The sequence below is a fragment of the Tursiops truncatus genome, chromosome 16 (assembly GCF_011762595.2).
Source record: "Tursiops truncatus isolate mTurTru1 chromosome 16, mTurTru1.mat.Y, whole genome shotgun sequence".
Lineage (NCBI taxonomy): Eukaryota > Metazoa > Chordata > Mammalia > Artiodactyla > Delphinidae > Tursiops > Tursiops truncatus.
In genome coordinates, this window is record NC_047049.1 from 61,784,761 (window position 1) to 61,808,342 (window position 23,582).

The 23,582-nt window shown below is 41.7% G+C and overlaps 2 protein-coding genes across 3 annotated transcripts in view; one reads left to right on the forward strand and one right to left on the reverse strand.

Moving 5' to 3' along the window:
• The window catches only part of MACROH2A2 (macroH2A.2 histone), a 51,406-nt gene extending 45,412 nt beyond the window's left edge, over positions 1–5,994 (reverse strand). Inside the window, exon 1 of one of the 2 annotated variants that reach the window (XM_019936157.3) lies at positions 5,723–5,994. The gene's annotated coding sequence lies outside the window, so the exon portion shown is untranslated. The remainder of the gene's footprint in view (positions 1–5,722) is intronic. The other variant, XM_073793716.1, reaches the window with a different exon arrangement.
• The window catches only part of AIFM2 (AIF family member 2), a 126,055-nt gene that overhangs the window by 61,579 nt on the left and 40,894 nt on the right, over positions 1–23,582 (forward strand). The window lies entirely within an intron of this gene.

The window sequence follows — 23,582 nt, forward strand, 5'->3', positions numbered from 1 at the left end:
CTTCTGAGCCCCGACCCTCCATCTGTTACTTCGTTCATAGAGATGGAACAATCAGGTAGAATTAAATCACATGCCGGTGATCTTTCCTTCAAAGTCACTATTTCATCACCCATGATAACAACAGAAAAGAAAAAGTGGGCCTGAAAAACTGCTTTACTTTGTTTATGGCCTACCTCTTCTCCACCCCAAGACAATGATCGACATTGTTTACTAAAGAACAGCAGAGGTGAAAATCCAGTTTAGAAGCAAGGGGGCAATGATGACCACCTCATTGAAATTCTGGAAAACTGGTCAATTTGGAAGTTTAGCACTCTGGTGGGGAACCCAGTGAATTATTGTCTGATCTAAAAGTTTATGTTGTGTATGGTATGAGCTATTGGAATTTACCTTTTCATAGTCTACCACCACTATTTACTGTAATGGTTTTATTGAGCAGTGAAGGCAGCAAAAATACAAGTTACGCAGTTCTGTGTATGAACCATTACTGCTGCCAGGCCAGTGAACACAGGGCCTGGGATTTCCTGGAAAAGTTTGACTTCATTTTATTATATTTTTGTCCTGTTGTCATGGAAATAACCCACATTTAGGCATCGAAACTATATCATCAGGACTACCTCTCATATCCAGAAACGATCTCCAAACCTTTGGTCAGACCGTGTATTGCAATTCTGACCTAAACAGTACGGTCACTGTAGCTTATTCTTGTGGCATCACAGAATCAGCTGAAATAAACGTCCCTGTACGAGGCTGGTGGTCGTACGCCTGTTTCCACACATGTTCTGTCAAAGCATGGGAATTTTGACTTGAATGACTTATTCCATTCCAAGTCCAAATTGGCAATGCCAGTCAAAATAAATTGGGCAAAGTATGATGGATGGTGAGATGGATAAATGAACAATAAAGGCTTCAGAGAAACCACCAAATTTATCTTATTTAATACTTTGTGACAAGACAGTTTAAAGTACAGTGTGATGTGGCTCAATCTGATGCTCTTTATCTTTTATTGACATTGGTAAAATAGTGATGCAGACAGGAGTTTAAAAAGAAAATCTGCACACACTAATGTTAAAATGAACATAATCTGAGGACCACTGGAACGCCAGCACCTCCTGTGCCGCCACATGCACATGAGGATGTGGGGCCGTGGAGTGAGGCTGCCTGGGCGGGAGTCCTAAATCTACCACCCACCAGTTGTGTGGTGACCTTGGGCACATTTTAACCTGTCTCTTCGCTTCTGTAAGATGGGTATAACAACCATGCCTACCTATAGGGCTGTCGTAAGAATGATAAGCGTTGATACCTTTGAAGGGCTTGGAACAGTACCTAGCAAGCAGTAAGGCATTTAGTAAACATTAGCTACTAGGACTTATTTCCACAAAAGAAAGTTTTAGAGACTATTTTCACAGAATGCAGGCTAACATTTTAATTCAAAAGTGACTATTATAATACTATAGTGCTGGATTTGTGTATAACATGAGGCTTAAAACTCAGTGTTGTCTTTCTGCTTCTCTCATTGGTCTTAGGAGGCAATGTAAAGGGGTGGAAAAGAAATAGTCCTGGGAAAACGCTAAGAGCCACATACTCTACAGCAAATACTTTTGTTTTTCCCAAGGCTGGGCATTTTGGGCCCCTCTTGTTCTAATCCCATATTCCCCACCTTCCGTCTGCCTGGGAACCCACAATTATCGCAATGTTAGACCCACAGGATTTCACAAAATCTAAGACTGAAAAGGACCTGAGTGATCAGCCATTTAGACCACTCCTGCCCAATTTTAGCCACAATAAAAGTGAGGGGTTGTGATCATTGAACGACTTGTCCATGGCTACATGGGGACTGGGTGAGACCAGACCCAGTCCCCTCACCCCCACTTCTGGAACCCGGGTCTGGGGCTGTTTTCTCTTATACTTTGTTGTATGTTTCATCCCCACTGGCACCTAGCATAGTATTATGTACACATTTGACATTCAAAAAATATTCCTTAAATGAGTAAATGAATAAGTGAAACCAACCTTAAATATTTGTTTTGAAAGTACTTTGGAGTTCCTTCTGTAGTATTTGGGGGGGGGGAATGAATTATCTTCTCAAACACTTTTTCCCCCAACCTAATTCCCAATATGCATACCATTGTGCATCTAGGGGAAAACCAATCCCCCGTCCTCATGTTTCCACTACATTCTTTTTTAAAATGCCACCATCCGATACCATTGTTAGAACTCATGTCCTCATTTTTTCCTTCTAAACCTAACTTAAGATATTCATAGAATCATAGTGATGAAAGCAATTGTGACCCGTTCATTTAGTTCACTCCCCAGCCTGAACCTGGGCAGGGCAGGCCAGGACTCGAGGGAACGCACATCACCGTGCTGAGCAAAGAGGAGGTGCTAGCTAGAGCCCGGTGTCTGCATCAGGCTTCCTTCTGCCTGCCTTGTCTCCTCTTCCCCTTTCCCTCCAAATCCGGCTACATTCCCTGTGAAGCCTCGCCCAAGCCTTCCCATCCAGCTTAGAATTCTCTTCTTCCTTTAAAAACTGTCATAGCATTTGAATTATGGCTTTTATTACACCTTATCAATCACTTGTAAAGTAATTGTGTTTAGTTATCCAAGCAACATATAAATTAATCCAAGTTGTAAAATTTCAAATATTATAACAACGGTTATGGATGGGTATGATTAATATAATTAAAGTTCTCCACGATGCATCTAATTCTTGTTTCTTTTAGTGGGTGTCTTGTTCTACACCTCTCCTATCCATTTTTACTTATAGAAATTCATAGTTTTGTTTTTACAAAAATGGTACCATTCAGTATATATTGTTCGGTAATTTGCTTTTTTCATTAATAATGCATCTCGGTGACCTTTCTGTCTTAGTAATATATAGACTTCATTCTTTTTAACTGCTTCCTAATTTTCCAGAAGATGTACCAGAGTTTATTTAGCCATTCTCTATTGATGGCCATTAGGGTTGTTTACAATGTCAGAATTACCAAAACTCTGCCATGGAAGGGAATCACATAATCTGTGTACACGCCTGCCTGCTTCTCTAGGGTACATATCAAGAAATGGAATTGCTGGGTCACACAGAATGTGCACATTATTAATTTTAACAGTGCCAAACTGCCCTCCAAGTTGGCTATATTAATTTACACACCTGTCAGCAGTATATAAAAGAACCCGTTTTCCCACTAGCTTGCCAATCTTAATCACTTTTCTCCTTCATTTACCTTCCTATATATTTTATTTCCTAGGTTTGGGGGTGTAAGCTCTCTGAGAGCAGGGCCCATGATCTCCTCATATTTGCATTTCTTCCACCATCCAGAGGGGTTTAAAAATCGGTGCTCCATAAACACCTGTTGAATGATCTCTAACTATACGTTTTTCGTTCATCTCTGGGCAGTACACACTTTTCAGAAGCATTTACCAAGACAGCATCTAACTTTGAGAATGAAAAACATTCTAAGAAAGTTGGTTGATTCTTTTGCACATTCCTCACGCTGAACAAGTTACAGATATCTTTCATTTAGAGTTGCCTAAGACAGGATTCTCTCCTGCCTTGCTGGCAGGGGGTAGTGAAAACAGACCTGGTTATCTCAGACAATAGCTAGCAGCGTGTCCCACCCACTGGGAAACAGCAGACCAAAGGCGCCTCAGAATCCCTGGGAACTAGACAGAAGATGGAATGGTGAAGGAGAAGGGTCACAATCTTTGGAACATTCTGGATCTAAGAAGGTAAATTCTTTTATGGAGTTTTGAAATAGAGGAAACCATTAATAATGTCTAAAGCATGGCAATAAATGGATCCAGGTGAGGAGGAACTGTGACCGGGTAGGAGAAACTGGAGTGAAGAACTGGGCATAAGGAAATTTGGATACAGGAAATAGGGGTTTTAAAGGTGTGAATTACGTGATTCAAGAGATCCAGGCCTATATTTATTTATATGATAGTCTTGGGCTAAAGCAATTCTAAAAATGCACGAGCGTAGTTCCAGATCTTGGCGCTCTGAACATTTATTTGAAAATAAGAGTTTTCCAAAGGGGTAAGAGATAACTTTCAGCTAAATAAGAATTGAGAATTACGTGTAGCTTGGTTTGTGTTTCACAAAAGAACTGCTCCTAAATAAGAAACATAAAGGAAGACACATGTTCGCTCTTAATAATGTTTCTTTTTCTCTCACCTACTGAACCGTTTCAATAGCAACTGCGCAGCCCAGTGAGGGTATGATCGCATTTCGACACAAACAAATGAGAAGTGAGGAAACCATTTGCCTTGCTGGCCCGATTGGGGAATGGCCCCCTGAGGCTGGACCGATACACCTCAGTTCATTGGCACTGTTGGAAAACCCAAACTGCCCTTACTTTACCATCAGGGCCTCGGGGCTGTGGTCCCCGCTGCACTCCCTTAACCAGACACGAACCCGCGGTTTGGTTTCTCGGCTCATCTCTTTTCGCCCCTTTCATCCCTTCTCCCTCCGTTGCCAATAAACCCAGCAGTGACCGGGCCTAAATCAAGCCCGCTGTGGCCCATTTTTGGCCAGGAACAATCAGCGTCTGGAAACTACTGGAGGAGGCAGCGCGTTTGGCCCTTTGGGGTCTCAGTGCCACTGTTGTGTGGAACAAAGGGGGCAGGAGCAGAGGGCGCCCCCAGGAGGAATGGCGGGGAAAGACCCCCGTGGGCGCGATTAAGGAGGCGGGCGAGGCTGGAACTAGGGTGCTCCCGGAGAGCGGGCTAGGCGCCCGGGGAAGCATGCCTGGTCCCCGCCCGCTGCGCCCCGCACGCGATTCGCCCCGCATCTGGCGGCCGGCGCAGCCTTTTCCTGCGTCGCAGCCTCTTTACTTTTATTCCTCCCCCTTCGATTATTATTACTATTCTTTCCCGCGCAAAGCGGGAACCCGGGACTGCCCAAACGAGTGGCGGAGGGGCCGCCATTTCCCCGGGAAAGCTCTGCGCGCGTCGGCACCGGGCGCCCCGGAAAGGGAACCAGAGGGGAGTGCCCGGCCCCGAACCCTCCTCCGCGCCGGCCGGGGACTCACAGCCACCCGCGGCGCCCCGCTCACCGCGCAGCAGCCCCCGACCCACGCCTCTGCCGCCCGCGTCCCCGGCCTGACCTTCTCCGGCGCGGCCCACCCCCGGACCCCGGTCCCTTCCCTCCTACCGGCGCCTCCGCGCCCCTTCCATTGTCAGCCCGGAGCAGCCGGCACCCGACCTGGGCACCCTCTGAGGCCCCCAGAGCGGCCTTGCCCGGGCTCTCTCGGCCCCTGCGCAGACCACCGCCCCGGACCAGTCCCCCTCGGCGGCCGGGCGCCTCCCTTCTCCCCCTCTGCGCCCCCAACGCCGCATCTCCAGGAGCCCTTCGCTCCCTCGGGACAGCCTCGCCCGGGGCTCACGGCTAGACCCCGCATCCCTCCTCCCTCCCTCAACGCCCAAGATGCCCCCGGCTCCTCGCCGGCCACAGGAATTTTACCGCTTCTTTAGCAAACGCCCCCCCCTTTATTTCTTGAGGAGGCAAGTTGGGCAGCTTGATTTATTAATTTGTCTTTCTTTCTTTCTTTTCTTTCTTTTTTTTTTTTTTTGCGGGGAGGGTCGGCTCTCTGGGGAGCGCCCGCAGGGGCTGGGCGGTGAGGAGGGGCAGGGGTTCTCTCCAGCCCCTGCACTGCCCCCGAGGCGCGTTTTGTTTCCAGACCCCGAAGCCCCCTGAACAATAATGCCACCGCCATGGCGGGCTCACCTGGTGCTGTGCCGCCTGCTCCGGGCGCCCGGTGCCCTCCGCGCGCCGCTCCCAGGGCGCAGGTTCGGCCCGCGCGGCGCCGGTGCCGGGCAGGACTCTTTGCCTTTCTTTGGGTTCTATCTGTGCGTGTCAATGGCGGCAAGCGGCAGTTCTCCGGGCCGCGGATAGTAGCGGGGGGAGGAGGAGGAGGGAGAAGGGATTGCTCCTTCTCCACATAACCACCTCTAGGAGGAGTCGCTCAGCCTCATCCCCCGCCAGCCCAGGCTCCGCGACGGGTCCTGGGCTTTCGGTGGGGCTTGATGAGCTATTGTCCTTCAGGAGCATTAATGATGAAACCGCGCGGCCTCCGCGTCGCTGGCGGATCCGCTGGGTGCGCTGAGGGCCACTTGCTACGATGAGGCTTTCCCCAGAGCTGGGGACAGAGGCGCTATGGTCACGATCCAGAGTCTCCTGTTAGCAGGATCCACCTTTGGTGGAAGAAGGCGGCGTGGGCGTTCATCCGGCAGTTCTAGGGAGAGCCTTAGAAGGTGAAAGGGAAAAAATGCCACCTTCGATGGTCTCGTGTCCCTAAATAATAATAAATACATTAACGATTGTGTCCACCACTGGGACGATAGCATAGCATAGGGTGGCCATAGCCACGACAACTGAGAATTTATATCCATGCCTTCATCTTAGCTTTTTATAAATTAAGACAGAATCCAGCGTTGTATATTCTTTGGAGTAGCAGATGTTTGTTTTCATGGGTAAGACTGTGCATGGACCTAATTTTTAATTCAGTTGCTTTACAGTGTGTTAGTTTGTAATCTCAGCGGGTATTAAGACTAGCACGAAGCTATTCTTTTAAGGATTTCTATTAGTTTCTGGAAAAAAATATTTTTACAGGGGTGTGGTGGACAACATCAGGTGTGAAAATGGGGTTAGTAGTTGCTCTGTTCTACTGGAAGCCAGTGCTGTCCTTTGTAACTCTAGATGTTGGCCAGGGCTTCATGGCTTGGGGGGCGGGTGAGTCAAAGGAATTTGTTTATTTCAGCGGGAAATGCTAACTTGCTATGGGCCATCCATGCTTCCTCTGATCCCCTGCTCAAGTAAGTCAAAGGACTAACAAAAGGAGAGGCAAATTTTTGATGTCTTCACAAAAGAGAAACCCACAGGAAAACACAGTTCTCCAGCATTGGCCAAATAGATGCATTTCAGAGCCTCTTCCATTTGGCAATATTATGTGTACTTACACCTATAAACTTATAAATGTTTAGGCAATGGGGAAACTTGGGGTGACTAAAAGCCTCCAATAGACTAAGTCCACTCCCCTCTGGATTTATACTAGTTAATCAGGGCTGTTGGTGGAATTAGTAGATGGCGCATTAGACTGCGTGCATGTCAAAGTGTTTTCTGAGCAATCAGTTGACTTCCCAAAAGATTATGGATAAAGGTACAAATAAACCTCTCTGTTTAAATCTCATACGGCTTCTCAAAGTCTCCTAGGACCAAAGGTCTCCATTCATTGGGACTTCCTTCACTCGCCTTCCTACTGTTTTTACCCTCTCTGTGTATGACCTCACTGTTCTTTGTCTTTTTATTTATTTATTTATTTTTGGTGGTACGTGGGCCTCTTACTGTTATGGCTTCTCCTGTTGCGGAGCACAGGCTCCGGACGCGCAGGCCCAGCGGCCATGGCTCACGGGCCTAGCAGCTCCGCTGCATGTGGGATCTTCCCGGACCAGGGCACGAACCCGTGTCCCCTGCATCGGCAGGCAGACTCTCAACCACTGCGCCACCAGGGAAGCCCTGTCTTTTTTTTTTTTTTTTTTTTTTGGCCTTACTGCGCAGCATGTGGGATCTTAGTTCCCCAACCAGGGATTAAACCCGAGCCCCCTGCATTGGAAGCGTTGCTTCTTAACCAATGGACCGCCAGGGAAGTCCTGTCCTTTGTCTTTGCAGGCACTTTCCAGGTCAGCAATCTACTCAGGATGAAGTCCTCTTTTCCTAAGACATATATTTATACGGTTTTAAATGATCCCCTGGGGCATCTCATAATGGGTTCGATTTCCCCTTCTTAGAGGAAGCGCCTGTCTCCCTTCTTATATAGATTTCTGATGCCCATTCTAGATCAGAAATAACCTCCAGGCCAACATTCAAGAGGGCTCAGGAGCCTTCTGGGAGTGCTTGAAAAATCCTCCTACCCCGTGACCCAATCAGCCAGGCTGACTGAGATAGAGTTGAATAATTCATCATATATACTGGATTCACATTCTCCCTGTAACTTCCCAATAAAAATGGTACTCATGGTCATTTTTATGTGGATTTTATGTAACTCGTTTCATCCTAGCATTTTGTTATATGCTCTTCCTGAGAAAGGCTGGGTCTAAGAAATTTACTAGTCAGAATTTTTCCCCTTTCATACTGGTTGGTTCCTTCAAATAGATGATGTAGTTGAAATTCAGAGAATCAAGGGAATGTCAGCTTCATAATCCTCTGGTTCTTGGAATAGAAGAGATCACAGAGTTCACTTGGTCAAACCCTTTATGTGGTAGGAAAAAATCTGGTATTCAGGAGATATAAGGGACAGATATGCAGCCTGATATGCAGGTCTAGTTAAATTATCTATATTTAATATTGAACACTTGGCACATGAACAGAAATTTAACACTGAGATAATATTGTATAGTTAAAATACATTTGAAGTAGTCAACATGATTATAAGTTCATCAGGAATCTTGAGTTCTGCGGTGGCCTCCAGCTCAGGGAGCCCCTGACAAGCTGAATAATAAATACTGATAATACGAGCTTACACTTACTGAATGCTTACTGTGTGCATTGTGCTTCACCATTACTAACTCATTTAATCCTGGCAGCAACTCTATGGGGTGGGCACTATTTTCTCCTTTTTACAGGTGTAGAAACTGAGGCAGCGAATGGGTGAGAAAGTTGCCCATAGCTACAGTTAGGAAGTGGCAGCCTCATATTCTTAATTCACTGTTACTGTGGTCGGGGTGTGCATTTGCTTTAAGCAAAGGAATTTTGTGATTGGTCACAAGGTGGAAAGTCTCTTGCACCATTCCCAATACATATCCTCAAGGAGTCAGTGGAAAGCTGATTATAGTAGGTTTGGTTGATTACCATTGCAATGAAAATATTTTCTTAACCCTTGACCTGTATGTGTGCATGATATTATGAATAAACGTATTGATTGTGAGTTGACTCCATTAGCGACAAGGATGTCTCATAAACATTTTATTGAGATGCAGGATGAACTGCTTCTTTACTTAGAGACAGGCATATAGCATGATTTAGAGATGAAAAAATATGAATTAGCCATGCAACCAGATATTCTGTTGGATCTACTAGTAATTCATCCACAAACTCATCTATTTTAAAAATAGCTTTGATTTTGCCCCCCAAAACCTTTTTACTTTTTCATAATCCAAATTTATGATGTTGTGTGAATTGAGTGGATTTTTATTTTTCATGATTAGTTCTAATCTGGTTTTTGACACTTATTATAATTCGTGATCATTTTCCCCTTCTGAGATCTTGCTTTGCGATTACCCTATTAATTTCCTGACCTCATCCTCTTCTAGAAGACTGTGTCATGTAGGTATATATTTATATGTGACATATATAAGTATATGAGTATAAGATTTATATGTCCAGATTAATTTCATTTGAGAATTCTGATCTCCTTTGAAGTAACCTGAGATTCCCTGGGAGTGTCATAAAAACAGATGGAAATCATTGGTTTAAGCTCTTCTTTGAATGTTAAGTTAGGCAATTCTAGACGGTGTATTAATTCCATCAAGGCACCAACTGGCATAACTCTAAATAGCAACCTGGGAGCCTGAGGTTATGAATGTCCACAAAGCACCAAGCTCAACAGTACCCCACTATTCTAAGAAATAAACACAGCTTCTAAATATACCTTATAGCCTGGAAAATATTAGGCAATCTGACTTTAAAATTTTTTATTAGCTAGAAAAATGCTTAGTCTTTCCTGTTGTTCTATTTTGAATAGTGCACATGATTAATGTTAAACATTTATTCCCTTGATCTGAACTGGTGGCTTTCAGATCTTAGTAATTCATGGAAGTGAATAAATATACTTAAAGAAAGGGCACATAGGCAATCATTGTGCCAACAAAGCCCATTCTTGGTATCTCTGGCTAAAATGAACATCTTCGTCCCCTAACTAGAAACATTTTACCGGTTCTGATTCTTAAAAACAACAACAAGATATGTCCTTTATTTTTGTTTTTGCCCGTGCTGTCTGGCTTGTGGGATCTCAGTTCCCTGCCCGGGCCACAGCAGTGAAAGTGCCGAGTCCTAACCACTGGACCGCCAGGCAATTCCCCAAATATGTTCTTTTTGACACTATGTCCTGACCCGTTGGTCCTGGGAAAGGGGATTTACATGAGTGTGTGTGTGTGTGTATAGAGGCATATCTATGTATATACATCTACATATGAACGAATATATATTTGGTGTGTGTGTTACACGTGTGTACATTGTAAGATGTGTAGTCACTGAGATTGCTGTAGGCTCAGAGATAAGCCTGATTTGGATTTTAAAGGAAACTACCAAATGTTTAGCATTTAACTGATGAACTATATTGTAAAGGAAAATGAAATATTTCAGGTTTTTAAGGGAAATACATTGTCAGCCCCAATTATGCCGAGTTGTAGTTAGGAAAATAAGGCACGTAATGTCATTAAGTTTAATGGAAACAGAACCCGGAGCTAAGGGGAGTGTGCCAGTTGGTATCTTGCTCTGTTCAGTGCCGGAGCTCTCTGGGAGATCATCCCAATACTTCCAGGCAGAGCTCTTTACGACAATTGTGATGGGAAGTGGCAGCATGCATCTAGAGACTTTGGACCTTAGCATCTGTGTTGGGAGATCTGTGCAATGTGGCCTCACACCTAAATGAAATTGCTCTTTACAATTTAAACCCATTCTAGAGAATGGGGGCACTGATTTTACAAATGCACAAGAGCAGAATACCATAGTAAAACTATAATTTATTTTTACAAATGGTGTGTTTTTACAAAGGCCATCTGTCGGTTGACTCTCTGATCTAAAACAAATCTGTTTGTTCCCCAGAAGAAATAACATGTCTGTTGAAAAAGGATTTATGGACGACAGGCTGCCCAATCCACCAGCCATTGGTATAATAGTAACTATTTATGATATATTTACTTCTAAGGGAGTGCTGTGAGTGGAAACTATTACTTGTGAAGTATGGTAATTAATTTTTCATTACCTCAAAGCCAAGAAATGGAGCCCAGTTGCATTTATTAAGATTGCTGCATGCGAAACATGTTTCTTCTGGAAAAAGAATATAAAAAAAAAGCATGATAGGACCATGGGCTTGAACTCAAGCCCTGGACTTGGTTTTGGAGCACAAGAAGACAAATCGCTATTGAATGACCCTGGCCACTTGATCTCTAGGCACCACTGGTAGTCCTTGTTGAAAATTAGATCCTACCATTAATACCAAAAGAAAAGAGGACTCTAGGCTGGGAGAAACAAAAATGGAAGAGAAGGGAAGACCCCTGTCTCCATCCTCCTACACGAAAGAGATACTCCAGTGAATATTTATTCATATTTTAATAATTATTTTGGAATGGTATCTAATATTTCTTAATAAGTACCCTTTTTAAGAAACTGGGCTAGGTCACATGAGAGGTACAAAAAGGCATGTTTTCTTCTCTCAAGAAACTTGCCATCTACCTGATAACTCAGGGCATGGTGATAGATACAGAAATCACCTTGACATTATCAATGAGAAGTGGTTAACCAGAGTCAGTGGTTATCTTATCTCTGAACCCCTTTCTTAAGTTAATACCAATTATATTTTGGTTTTTCCAAAGTATTCATAAAATTAGCTAAACCAAGTTCTTGCCCCAAATATTTCATTTTATTTACTTTTGTTTATTGTTATTTTTCAGACATTTAAAAATATATATAATACTTGAATATGACACACAAAAAAGTACAAAGGTAGACGGTCCAAGGGGTCCTTACTCCTTGTCCCCCAGGCAGCCAGTTGCACTTCCCAAGGTAACCAAAGTTAAGTTACTTTTGTGTCCTTCCAAGCACCACTTTTCTCCTGGGTTTCTTTTTGTGGACAGAGGTCTCATTTGTCTTTTAAGGGACTCTGGAGAAGTCTTAATATTCAAACCCCAAAGGGGACAGATTCTACAACAGCACATTAACTCCTCTCTATTAAGATCTTGGGCAGAAGAGTGGACACAGAGGTTCAGAGGTAAGATGTTGGTGAACGTAACTACGAGGATTTTCTGCTGGTGCAACAAAGTACAAGTACCCCTCCCCTTTGGATCTAGGAAAATCCTCACGTGATGTTAAGTCAAAACCCAGAGACAAGGCTGACACTGAAATACATTGTGTCTCTCAGGCTGACAGTCCAGGATCCCAGCTCTGAAGATAGGAGGACCCTCCCTTACCTCTTGATTAATCCTTGAAGATGCCTGGATGCCATTCCACTTTTTTTCCCATGAATACCTCCCAGTAGTGGGGCTAGAGAGGAAGTGGGCCCTGCCACAGAACCCCCATTATGTAGACAAGTCTCCCAGGACAGTTGGATTGAGCCTGTCTGCCCCCAAGCTCCACACTTCAAAGGGCATCAGAAACGATGAGGTGGTTGGATCAGATCACATCCAAGGTCATGTCTGCTTGGGATCTCTCCAGCCTGGGGCTCATGAGCAGGGTTGACTTCAGCTGGGGCTGCTGCTCTCTGGTTTGGGCTGCCAACCTTCCCATTTGGAGGCTGGGTCTCAGCTCAGCCCTTGGGGGATCTGAGGGTAGTGGACCAGGGCACAGCATGTCCCTGGAGCCTGCATAGGCAGGAGGTTGATTCAGCCAAGGCACTCTAGAAGCATAAGCTTCAGGGACAGTGGGGATGGGGCAGCTCATGGCTTCCTGCAGCCATTTAGCTATGGCCTCCTGAGGTCTGGTTCTCAGCAGCCCTCATGTTGCCCTTCCCCCATCCTTATAGAGGAATTCCACTCTTGGGCCTCAACACAACACTTCCTGCCTCACTTAAGTATTCCTTCCATTTCCTTTGGGTTGCAGAAGAGTATCAGAGTGAAAAGGAAGAGAGTTCATGCCAAAGGAGACTCAGCCATTCACACCTTCCCTACCCATAGAAATTTCAACCTCTGTTTCTTTCCTTCCCTCCCTCCCTCCCTCCCTCCCTCCCTCCTTCCTTCCTTCCTTCCTTCCTTCCTTTCCTCCTTCTGTTCTCCTCCTTGAAAATTCTTAGCTTGGGTTCTTGAACACATTAAAGTCCACGGAGAGCTGTTGAGCTCTTGGAAGATACCGAGGCTGTGGGATGTTTTGTGCGTGTGCGTTTCTGTTGAGAAGATCCTTCTTATTTGTTGGCAGCTTCTCACAGGGATTTCTGCGACAAAAGATAGCTGCCCACTGAGTCTTCTCTCACCCCAGGCTCCTACCCTCCCCAGCCACTTCTGGTTCCTCTGCTACGTGCTCTCAGAAAACTTCACTCCTCCCTTTAGAGCATACATTGACACATTTTTCTGTAAAGGGACAGATAGTAAATATTTTAGGCTTGTGGAGTATATTATGTAGGTACTTATATAGCAAGACAGAAAACAAATTTCCACAACTTTTTTTTTTTTTTTTTGCGGTACACGGCCTCTCACTGTTGTGGCCTCTCCCGTGGCCATGGCTCACGGGCCCAGCCGCTCCGTGGCATGTGGGATCTTCCCGGACCGGGGCACGAACCCGCATCCCCTGCATCGGCAGGCGGACTCTCATCCACTGCGCCACCAGGGAAGCCCAGAAATGGGGCTTTTTGATGGAGATTCCAAGGTTCTTTCCATTCCACCTAAATGCCTCAGTTAATCTCATTAACCATCATTTTGTGTGTGTGTGTGTGTGTGTGTGTATCATATAAAAAGGTTAGAATAGGCTCCAAAATAATTCAACATAGGCATTTTTGCAGTTGGATTTTATGTGGACAAATGAAAATGCCCCGATCTCTTTATCGACACATGCTTATTTTCATAAAAAGATACTTTTCAAAGAAGCTTGTTAAGTAGATCTACCCAGAATCTGATGGTATGTTCATAGATTTATGACTGAAGGACTGTGTAGTCACCATTTACTGAGGTAGTTGTTTTCTTACCTGTACAAGGTCACAGCCGCCTGTCCTCTGAGTCCAGTTTTGTCAAGAGGCCCAGTTCTCTTTCTAGTACCCTGTGCCGCCTCTCTCTCTGGTTGCTGCTTTCATCCAGCTCATTACATGAAGGTATTCTCCACTTTGTTCTGTGTTGATGATCATGAAATGAGTGTTCCCCAATAATATGACAAGTGAGCAAAAAGAACCTTCCTTAGAGCCAGAGGGGATGGTGACAATTAAGATCTTTAAGAACTTTCAAAAAGATGTCCCTGCAGAGTGGCTATGACAGCTGCTGCTCATTGAGATGAGAAACCATTGGCTCAGAACCAGCCAGTTCTGAATAGCAGGGCTTCATGTGCTCCTCCAAAGTGTTCATTTCTTTCCATGGCGCCTGCTGAGATGCAGTCCCTGGGATTCCTGTTTTAAATGTGCTGCTGGAGACTCTGGGCTATTAAGGGTTATTGCTAGTGGTCCTCCGTCTAGGAAACGATTCCAGTTCTATATTATCCATCTTCGAGTTGGCTTAAAGGACTGCATGTATTATTGCAGAGCGTTGCAGTGATTTTTGTGTTTGCTTTGGTAACTCACATAGTCAATTGTAACATAAATTATGTTGCGGACCTTATAGTACATAACCCAAAGAAGCAAATGTTCACCCATCAGATGCTCTCAATTATTTTTTAGAATAAATTCTGTAAACTAACCCTCACATGAACATGTTTTTATTTTCCAACCAGAATGAGTGTTCAGATTACCTTAGCTCATACTTATATATCCTTAAAATGGTTATATGTATTAATGATTCAGTTGAATTAATAACCCCTAATGCCTCTCTTGGAACTATTTACAGTTGTCTTATATATTGCTCCAAGGTTAGATAAAATCTCAAATTTTGAATCCCGCTGTCCTGAAGAAAGCCCGCATTATACTTAGTGAGAGCTCATGACGTCCCATGTGCCGCCACACTCATTTTCACAGTTTTAAAAAGTATATCAGTAATCAAATTGGGCATTCCTTTTTGTTTTGTTTTGTTTTTTAAACTGCATTGTAATTCCTTCGCTAATCTTTTGAGTGTGTGAGGTGTTTTCTCGAAAGCACTATAGGGCTGATATTCTATGTGGTTAATCTTCCTTGACCCAACCCTAGTCATTCACAAACAACAGATGTTCCTGGGATATTTTTCACTTTCCTGCTTGCTCTGTGAGCAATTAAGTTTGTAGTAGGCTATGTCTTTGTCAAGTCCTCAGATTTCCAGTCAAACCTGGTATTTTCCTTGTGCTGATTTTTCCTCCCTTGGGACACGGTCTTTTGGTGCGGTTAGAGGTTTGTGGCAGGCTTCATTTACGTTTGTTCTGGTTTTGGGTACAGCTAATTCAGGCATAAGGTTTCTGTCAGATGATATTTAGAGACACTGTATATTTCTGTTTGGAATACTGGAAATACAGGGATTTTTCTACAGAATTTGTGAGTGGAATGCCTCAGTCTCCTTGTTTACAAAACAATCACAAGATCTTTTAGACAATTCCAGAGCCTCCTAGAGAAATCCTCAGGGTCTCTCACTGTCAATTCTAGCTTCGTGATAACTATTCCTCATTCCCCATCTCTCAGTGAAATATTATTATTAATTAGAACAACAGATTGATAAACATGGGTTTTCAGCTGCCTTTAATTCAGTTCTGCACAAAAAAGTTTTGGAATATCTACTGTTTACTATGGCTGTTAGCACACACCACAAAGCAACTTGGATAGGAATGCGTAGGACTGACGTAATCAAAGCAAAGACGCAAAGACGTGAGGATGATTTTTTTTCCCCTGAGGACCATATATCCAAGTTGTGGATAAAATATTTCAGTTCAAAGTATTTATTGGTTTTATTTATTTTTTCCTGATTACAAAAGCAATAATATTCATAATAGGCATTTTGGGAAAAATAGGAAAGTAGTTCTCATCCACAATCTCAACATCCGTAAGTTAACCATTGTTAACACTTTATTTAATCTCCTTCCTTTTTTCTAAGCATGTCTATATAGTTCTCAAAAAAATTCACTTCGTATTGTTTTTAAGAACTTTATAAGTTAAAACCTATATCTAGAAAATGACACAAATGTATGGCTTAATATAAGTTATCACAAGGTGAATACTCATAATAATAGCCAAATAAAGAAATAGAAAAACAATAAATAAATAAATAAATAAAAGAAATAGAACTTTGCCGACACCAGAAGCCCCTCAGTCTTCCTGATCACCATCTCAACCCCTCACTTCTCACAAAAGTAACCACTATTCTGGCTTTTACCATGCGTAACATTTTATCATTTATAACTTCTACATATGTTACAAGCCTCATAATACATTATTTTCATTAAACTGTCAGTTATCTTTTCAAGAGATTTTAACAAATAAGAAAAACACTTTATATTAACCCCAATATTTCCAGTTCTGGTGCTCTTCATTCTATTGTATAGATCCAGATTTCCATCTGTTATAATTTCCCTTCCGTATGCAGGACTTCCTTTAATATTTCCTGAAGTGCAGGTCTGCTGCTAATAAATCCTTTGAGCTCTTTCATGCTTGAAAAAGTCTTTATTTCACTTTTGTTTTTGAAAGACATTTTTTCTGGGTATAAAATTATAGGATTACAGATTTTTGTTGTCATTTAGTTCTTTAAAGTATTGCTCTATGGTCTTCTGACTTGCATTGTTTCCGTCCAGTAGTTAGTTGTATTCTTATCTTTGTTCTGCTGGTTGCTTATAAGATTTTATGTTTATCACTAGTTTTAAGCAGTTTGGTTATGATATACCTTGGTAGAGTTTTCTTCTTGTATCTTGTGCTTTGGGTTCACTGGACTTCTTGGTTATGTTTTTGATAAAATTTGGAAAAATTTCTGCCATTATTTCTTCAATTTTGGCCCCGTCTCCCTCCTTTTCCCTCTTCTTTGGGGACCCTAATTGTACTTTTTTAGGCTGCTGGAAGTTATCCCACTGCTCCCTGGTGCTCTGCGGTTTTTCTTTTTCAGTCTTTTTTCTCTGTTTCATTTTGGATAATTTCTATTGCTATGTTTTCAAGTTCATTACCCTTTCCTTCTGCAATGTTTAATATGCTGTTCCTCCTGCCCAGTGTGTTTGTAAAATCTCAGGTGTTGTAGTTTTCATCTCTGTAAGTTCATTTGGGTCTTTTAAAAGTATTTTGTTCATATTGCTATATGCTCAATCTTTCCTCTACTTTATTGAATACATGTACTGTAATTACATTTTTTTAACATCTTTATTGGAATGTAATTACAATTTTTTTATGTCCTTATCTACTAATTCTATTTGCATCATTTCTGCATCTCCTTATTATGGGTCACACTTTCCTGTTCCTTTTCATGTCTGGTAATTTTGTAGTTGGCTCCAGATCTTATAAACTTTAACATGTGAGGTACTGGATATTTTACATTCCTGCAGATATTCTTGAGTTCATTTCTGGGATTCAGTGAAGTTACTTGGAAACAGTTTGATCACTTTGAGGCTTGCATTTAAGCTTTGTTGGGTGGGATCAGAGCAATTTTTGTTCTAGAGCTGATTTTGCCTCACTACTTAATGCCTCATGAATTACAAGGTTTTTTCTCAGGTCATGGACTTTCCCTGGATTTATGTGAGCTCCAGAAATTGTTCACCTTTCTCTGTTTGAGTGGTTCTTTCCCCCAATTTGGTAGTTTCCTTATAATCATGTGCTGATCAGTACTCAAGGGTTGCTCTCTGCAGATCTCTGGAGCTCTGGCAATGTGTTCCTCTCCTCTCCTGTAATTTGCCCTGAGGACTCTAGCCACCTGGCCTCCTTGAACTCCCAACTTTGTCTCCTCAGCTCAGGAAGGCTGTTGGGTTCCTCCTATCTGCATTCTGGCCCGGATCTTTTCTCCAGGCAGGAAGCCGCGACAATTTTAGAGCTCATCTCATTTGTTTCCCCTATCTTAGGGATCACTGTTCTGTGCAGCCAGAGAGCCAATATCTAAAAACAGATTTTTCCCCATATATTTTGTCAGGTATCTTAGTTATTTCAGGCGGGAGGCTCAATCTGGTCCCTGTTACTCCATCTTGATCAGAAGCAGAAGTCCCTATCTTGACTTTTGTAGTGATAGCTTCCTTATGCTACTTTGTAGTTTTATCACCCTCGGGTACATCTCTAGAAACTACAGTTTAGTCTTGCCCATAAAAAAAGTTATTATGCATCTTTTAAGTCTCTTTTAATATACAGATTCCTTCTTCATCCTTTCCTTTTTCTTTCATTTGATCTGTTGAAGAACTGAACTGTTTGACTATAATTTCGCATGCTCTGGCTTTTGCTGATGCATATTTTTGGTGTAGTTCAACATATTGCTCCAGGCTTTTATATTTCCTGCAAATGGGTAGCCAGATACAGAGGTCTGATTCGATTTGGGTTCAATTCCTTTGGCAAGATTTCACCAGGAGGTACATAATGCCAGTTTGTTTCTCTTTTTGTGATGTTAACATTAATGCTTAATGCCTAAATGTATTAATTCATTGAGGATTGCAAAATGGAGATATTCTAAGTCTTTAATTTTTTTCATTTATTAGGTGGAGGACCTTTATAAAGAGACACATGTCCTCATGACTATTTGATTATCCATGGTACAGCTTATATGGGAAGGCAGAGTAAATGATTCGTTTAAGATAACAAATTGGTTTCATATCATTCTCTCAAGATGACCCATTAGTTTAAAAAAATCATTTTTAATATGATTATTAACTCATTGATTGATGGGTTTTAACCAATTGTAATTATAGTTTTTGAAGCTCAAATTGCCCCCATCTCTGGCGGGTGGCAGCCTCTTCAAGTTGGCTTTGAGTCTTTTTTTTTTTTTTTTGCGGTACGCGGACCTCTCACTGTTGTGGCCTCTCCCGTTGCGGAGCACAGGCTCCGGATGCGCAGGCTCAGCGGCCATGGCTCACAGGCCCAGCCGCTCCGCGGCATGTGGGATCTTCCCGGACCAGGGCACGAACCCGTGTCCCCTGCATCAGGAGGCGGACTCTCAACCACTGCGCCACCAGGGAAGCCTGGCTTTGAGTCTTTTTAACACCTTAGTAGCTTAATAAATTCCTCTCTATCTAGTATGCCAAGATGTTCCAGGCTCATCTTGTATATTTCCTGCCCCAAACCAGGAATAGCAACTTCCCCAAGAAGTCTTTTCATAGAAAATGGTATTCTAAACACTCTGCTAGGGATGATCATTGCTATTAGGTTGGTCATTGTTTTCAGACTTCTTTAGTGAACAGAGCTAAGATTTTATGTGTGTGTGTATGTGTCTGTATTTTTTCTTTTAAGAGAGAAAATATCTCTTGAGTTCATATTGATACTTGTAATTCATAACGACAGAATTGTAAAATTCAATCTCTTCTACATTACATCTGTATTTCCTTTCTTCTACACCAAGAATCTTGATTCTTACGGACAGAAGAGATGATAGAAATATAATATCCCATAATTACCCATCTACTCTATCCCTCACTCACACAAAACAACCTCAGAATAATTGTAATATTACAATCACCAGTGTTATTACTAAGAGCAGTTAACATAAATTTTTGCATGTTGTGTCCCCATTCTACTCCCACTTAAAAATAAACTGTATCTACTCGTTTGTACTTCAGCCATTGCATACTATAAATCTCTCCCTTTTAAGCCTCATTGCTGTTAGTTCTATAAATGACTACTCGTTTATTACTTATCACCAGTCCTTATGTTAAATGTTCCTTATGTTAAATGTTAGATGTTAATTTTGTTTGACTGAAGCTCATTCTTTGGTATATTTCTCAGGAAGCTCTCACGGGAAAAATATTCCCTACATTTTTGTGTGTTGGTAACACTTTATGCCCTTTGCACTTGACTGCTACCTTTACTGTCTGTAAAAAACTTTGGCTTGTATTTTCTTTCTTTGAGTATCTTAAAAATATTCTCCATTTGCTTCTGGAGGCATATTAGTGTAGAAATGTTTCATGATAATCTAATTTTCTTTCTCTTATAACTCATCTACTGTTTTGACTAGATATCCACAAGTTTAGCAATTTCTTTAGAATATTTTGTGATATGGGTCATTCTGGGTTGATAATCTTAGGTACATGATGTGTTCTTTTAAAATGTAGTTTCAGGGACTTCCCTGGTGGACCAGTGGGTAAGACTCTGTGCTCCCAATGCAGGCGGCGCCGGTTCAATCCCTGGTTGGGGAACTAGATCCCACATGCATGCTGCAACTAAGAGTCTGCATGCCACAACTAAGAAGCCCTCATGCCTCAAGGAAGGTCCTGCATGCCGCAACTAAGACCCAGTGCAGCCAAAATAAATAAATAAAACAAATATAAAAAAATAAAATAAAATGTTGTTTCAAAACTTTTTTTATTTAAAGGAAGTTTTTTGAATTAGGGATTTTGGTATTTATTCTGTTCCCTTGTTTTAATTTTCTTCTTTGGAGACTCCTAGTATCCGTATATTGACTCTTCTTTGCCTGTATTCAGTCTTTGTTACCTTCTGTCTAATCTTTTTCATCGCTTCTGAAAATTTTTTAATAGACTTTATTCTTTACAGCACTTTTAAATTCACAGCAAGAGTGTTGAGATCACTTACTCTTGTCTTGAAGATTCATACTGAATCTTATTTAAAACATCTAAGTAAATAAAAAAGCACCTTAATTAATCAATTAATTAATAAGTTACAAATTTTTGGCTGTGTTGGGTCTTCATTACTGCATGCGGGCTTTCTCTAGTTGCAGCGAGCGGGGGCTACTCTTCGTTGTGGTGCGCGGGCTTCTCATTGCGGTGGCTTCTCTTGCTGCAGAGCACGGGCTGTAGGCATGCAGGCTTCAGTAGTTGTGGCACTCAGACTCAGTAGTTGTGGCACGGGGACTCAGTAGTTGTGGCGCATGGGCTTAGTTGCTCTGCAGCATGTGGGATCTTCCCAGGCCAGGGCTTGAACCCGTGTCCCCTTCATTGGCAGGCAGATTCTTAACCACTGCGCCACCAGGGAAGCCCAAAAAGACCCTTAATTGTTGAAAGATAGTTTTGCTGGCTGTAACATTCTTGGTTGACAGTTTTTTCTTTCAGCAGTTTGAATACATTCATCTCACTGCCTTCTGGCTTCTCATTTCTGAGAAGTCAGCTGTTATCCCTTATGTGTGATGAGTTGTTTTTCCCTGCTGCTTTCAAGATTTTACTCTGGGGTTTGAGCTTCAGCATTTTTACTGTGATGTGTCTGGTTGTGGATTTTGTGTGTGTGTGTGTATATTTATCCTACTTGGAGTTTATTGAGTGTTGCAGTCAGCCCAGGCTGCCTTAACATAACACCATAGGCTGGGTGGCTTAAGCAACAGAAATTTATATTCTCACAGTTTTAGAGGCTACAAGTCCAAAATCAAGGTGCCATCATGGTTTCTTTCTGGTGAGAGCTGTCTTCCTGGGTTGCAGATGGTTGCCTTCTTGCTGTGCCTTCTGATGGTGTGGGGAGAGAGAGAGGGAGAGAGAGAGAGAGGAGAGAGATCTGGTCTTTCTTCCTCTTCTTATAAAGGCACTAATCCCAGCATGGGGTCCCCAGTCTCATGATCTCATCTAAACCTAATTACCTCCCAAAGTCCTTACCTCCAAATACCATCACATTGACGGGATAGGGCTTCAACATTTGAATTTTGAGAGAATACAAACATTCAGTCCATAGTAGATCTCATGCCTCCAGATCTGATTGCAAGAAAATACCTTCACATTTCTTTGTTTTGGCGCTGCTGCACCTCTTGCAGGATCTTAGTTCCCTGACCAGGGACTGAACCCAGGCCCCGGCAGTGAAAGCACTGAGTCCTAACCACCGGACGGCCGGAGAATTCCCCCAACTTCACATTTCTAACCGAAAACATTTTATTTATTTATTTATTTATTTATTTATTTACTGCCATCACATTTATTTATTTATTTATTTATTTTTGGTACCTCTTAATCTCCCTCACCTGTTTATCTCATCCCCTACACTGTCCCCACTTCTGGCAACCACCTGTTTGTTCTTTGTATGCATGACTCAGTTTCTGTTTTATTATGTTTATTCATTTACTCTGTTTTTTAGATTCCACAGTAAGTGAAATCATGCAGTATTTGTCTTTTTCTATCTGACTTATTTCTCTTAACATAATACCCTGTAGGTCCATCCATGTTGTTGTAAATGGCAAGATTTCATTCTTTTTTATGGCTGAGTAGTATTCTGTTTTATATATATATACCACAGCTTTTTTTTTTTAATTGAAATATAGTTGATTTACAATGCTGTGTTGTTTTCTGGTGTGCAATACAGTGATTCAGTTATATATATATATTCTTTTTCATATTCTTTTCCATTATAGTTTTTCACAGGGTATTGAATATAGTTCCTTGTGCTATACAGTAGGACTTTGTTGTTTACTTATTTTATATATAGTAGTGTGTATCTGTTAATCCCAAACTCCTAATTTATCCTTCTTCCACCCCCTTTCCCCTTTGGTAACCATAAGTTGTCTTCTATGTCTGTGAGCCTGTTTCTGTTTTGTAAATAAGTTCATTTGTCTCATATTTTAGATTCTACATATAAGTGATATCATATGGTTATTTGTTTTTCTCTTTCTGACTTACTTCACTTAGTATGATATCTCTAAGTTCATTCATGTTGCTGCATATGGCATTATTTCATTCTTTTTTTATGGCTGAGTAGTATTCCATTGCGTATATATACCACATCTTCTTTAACCTTTCATCTGTCGATGGACATTTAGGTTGTTTCCATGTCTTGGCTATTGTAAATGGTGCTGCTGTGAACATTGGGGTGCACGTATCTTTTCAAATTAAAGTTTTCTCCAGTTATATGCCCAGGAGTGGGATTGCAGGATCATATGGCAACTCTATTTTTAGCTTTTTAAGGAACCTCCATACTGTTTTCCATAGTGGCTGTACCAATTTACATTCCCACCAACAGTGTAGGAGGGTTCCCTTTTCTCCACATCTTCAGCAACACTTGTTATTTGCTGTCTTTTTGATAATAGCCGTTCCGGTAGGTGTGAGGTATCTCTCACTGTGGTTTTAACCTGCATTTCCCTGATGATTAGCAATACTGAGTATATTTTCATGTGCCTGTTGGCCATCTGTATGTTCTCTTTGGAAAAATGTCTGTTCAGGTCTTCTGACCATTTTTTAATTAGGCTGTTTGCTTTTTTGATGTTGAGTTGTATGGGTTCTTTGTATATTTTGGCTATTAACCCCTTATCAGATATATTGTTTACAAATCGAAAAAAAAATATTATGTTTCCTCTATTGATGGACTTTTAAGTTTGTTCCTACTTTTTTTTTAATAACAAACGATGTTACACTGAGTATTCTTGTGCATTTTTTCTCTCTCTCTCTCTCTCTATATATATTTGCATATATAATTATAATATATGTAATACATAGGCATATATATTTTATTCATATATTGATATATGATATATAAAGTATTTTGAAAAATATTTTGAAGTTGTACACAGGACAATTTCTGGGCTAAGGATCCGAATTTTTCTGTTTTTACTTTTAATAGACAATACCTGTCTTCCAAAGAAATTATTTCCCATTTATTATTTGTTCATTTCCTTTTCTTCCCAATGGTTTTTATCTACAGTTAGAACAATTTTAAGAGAAACATTGAAAAAAATCAATCATAATCCTG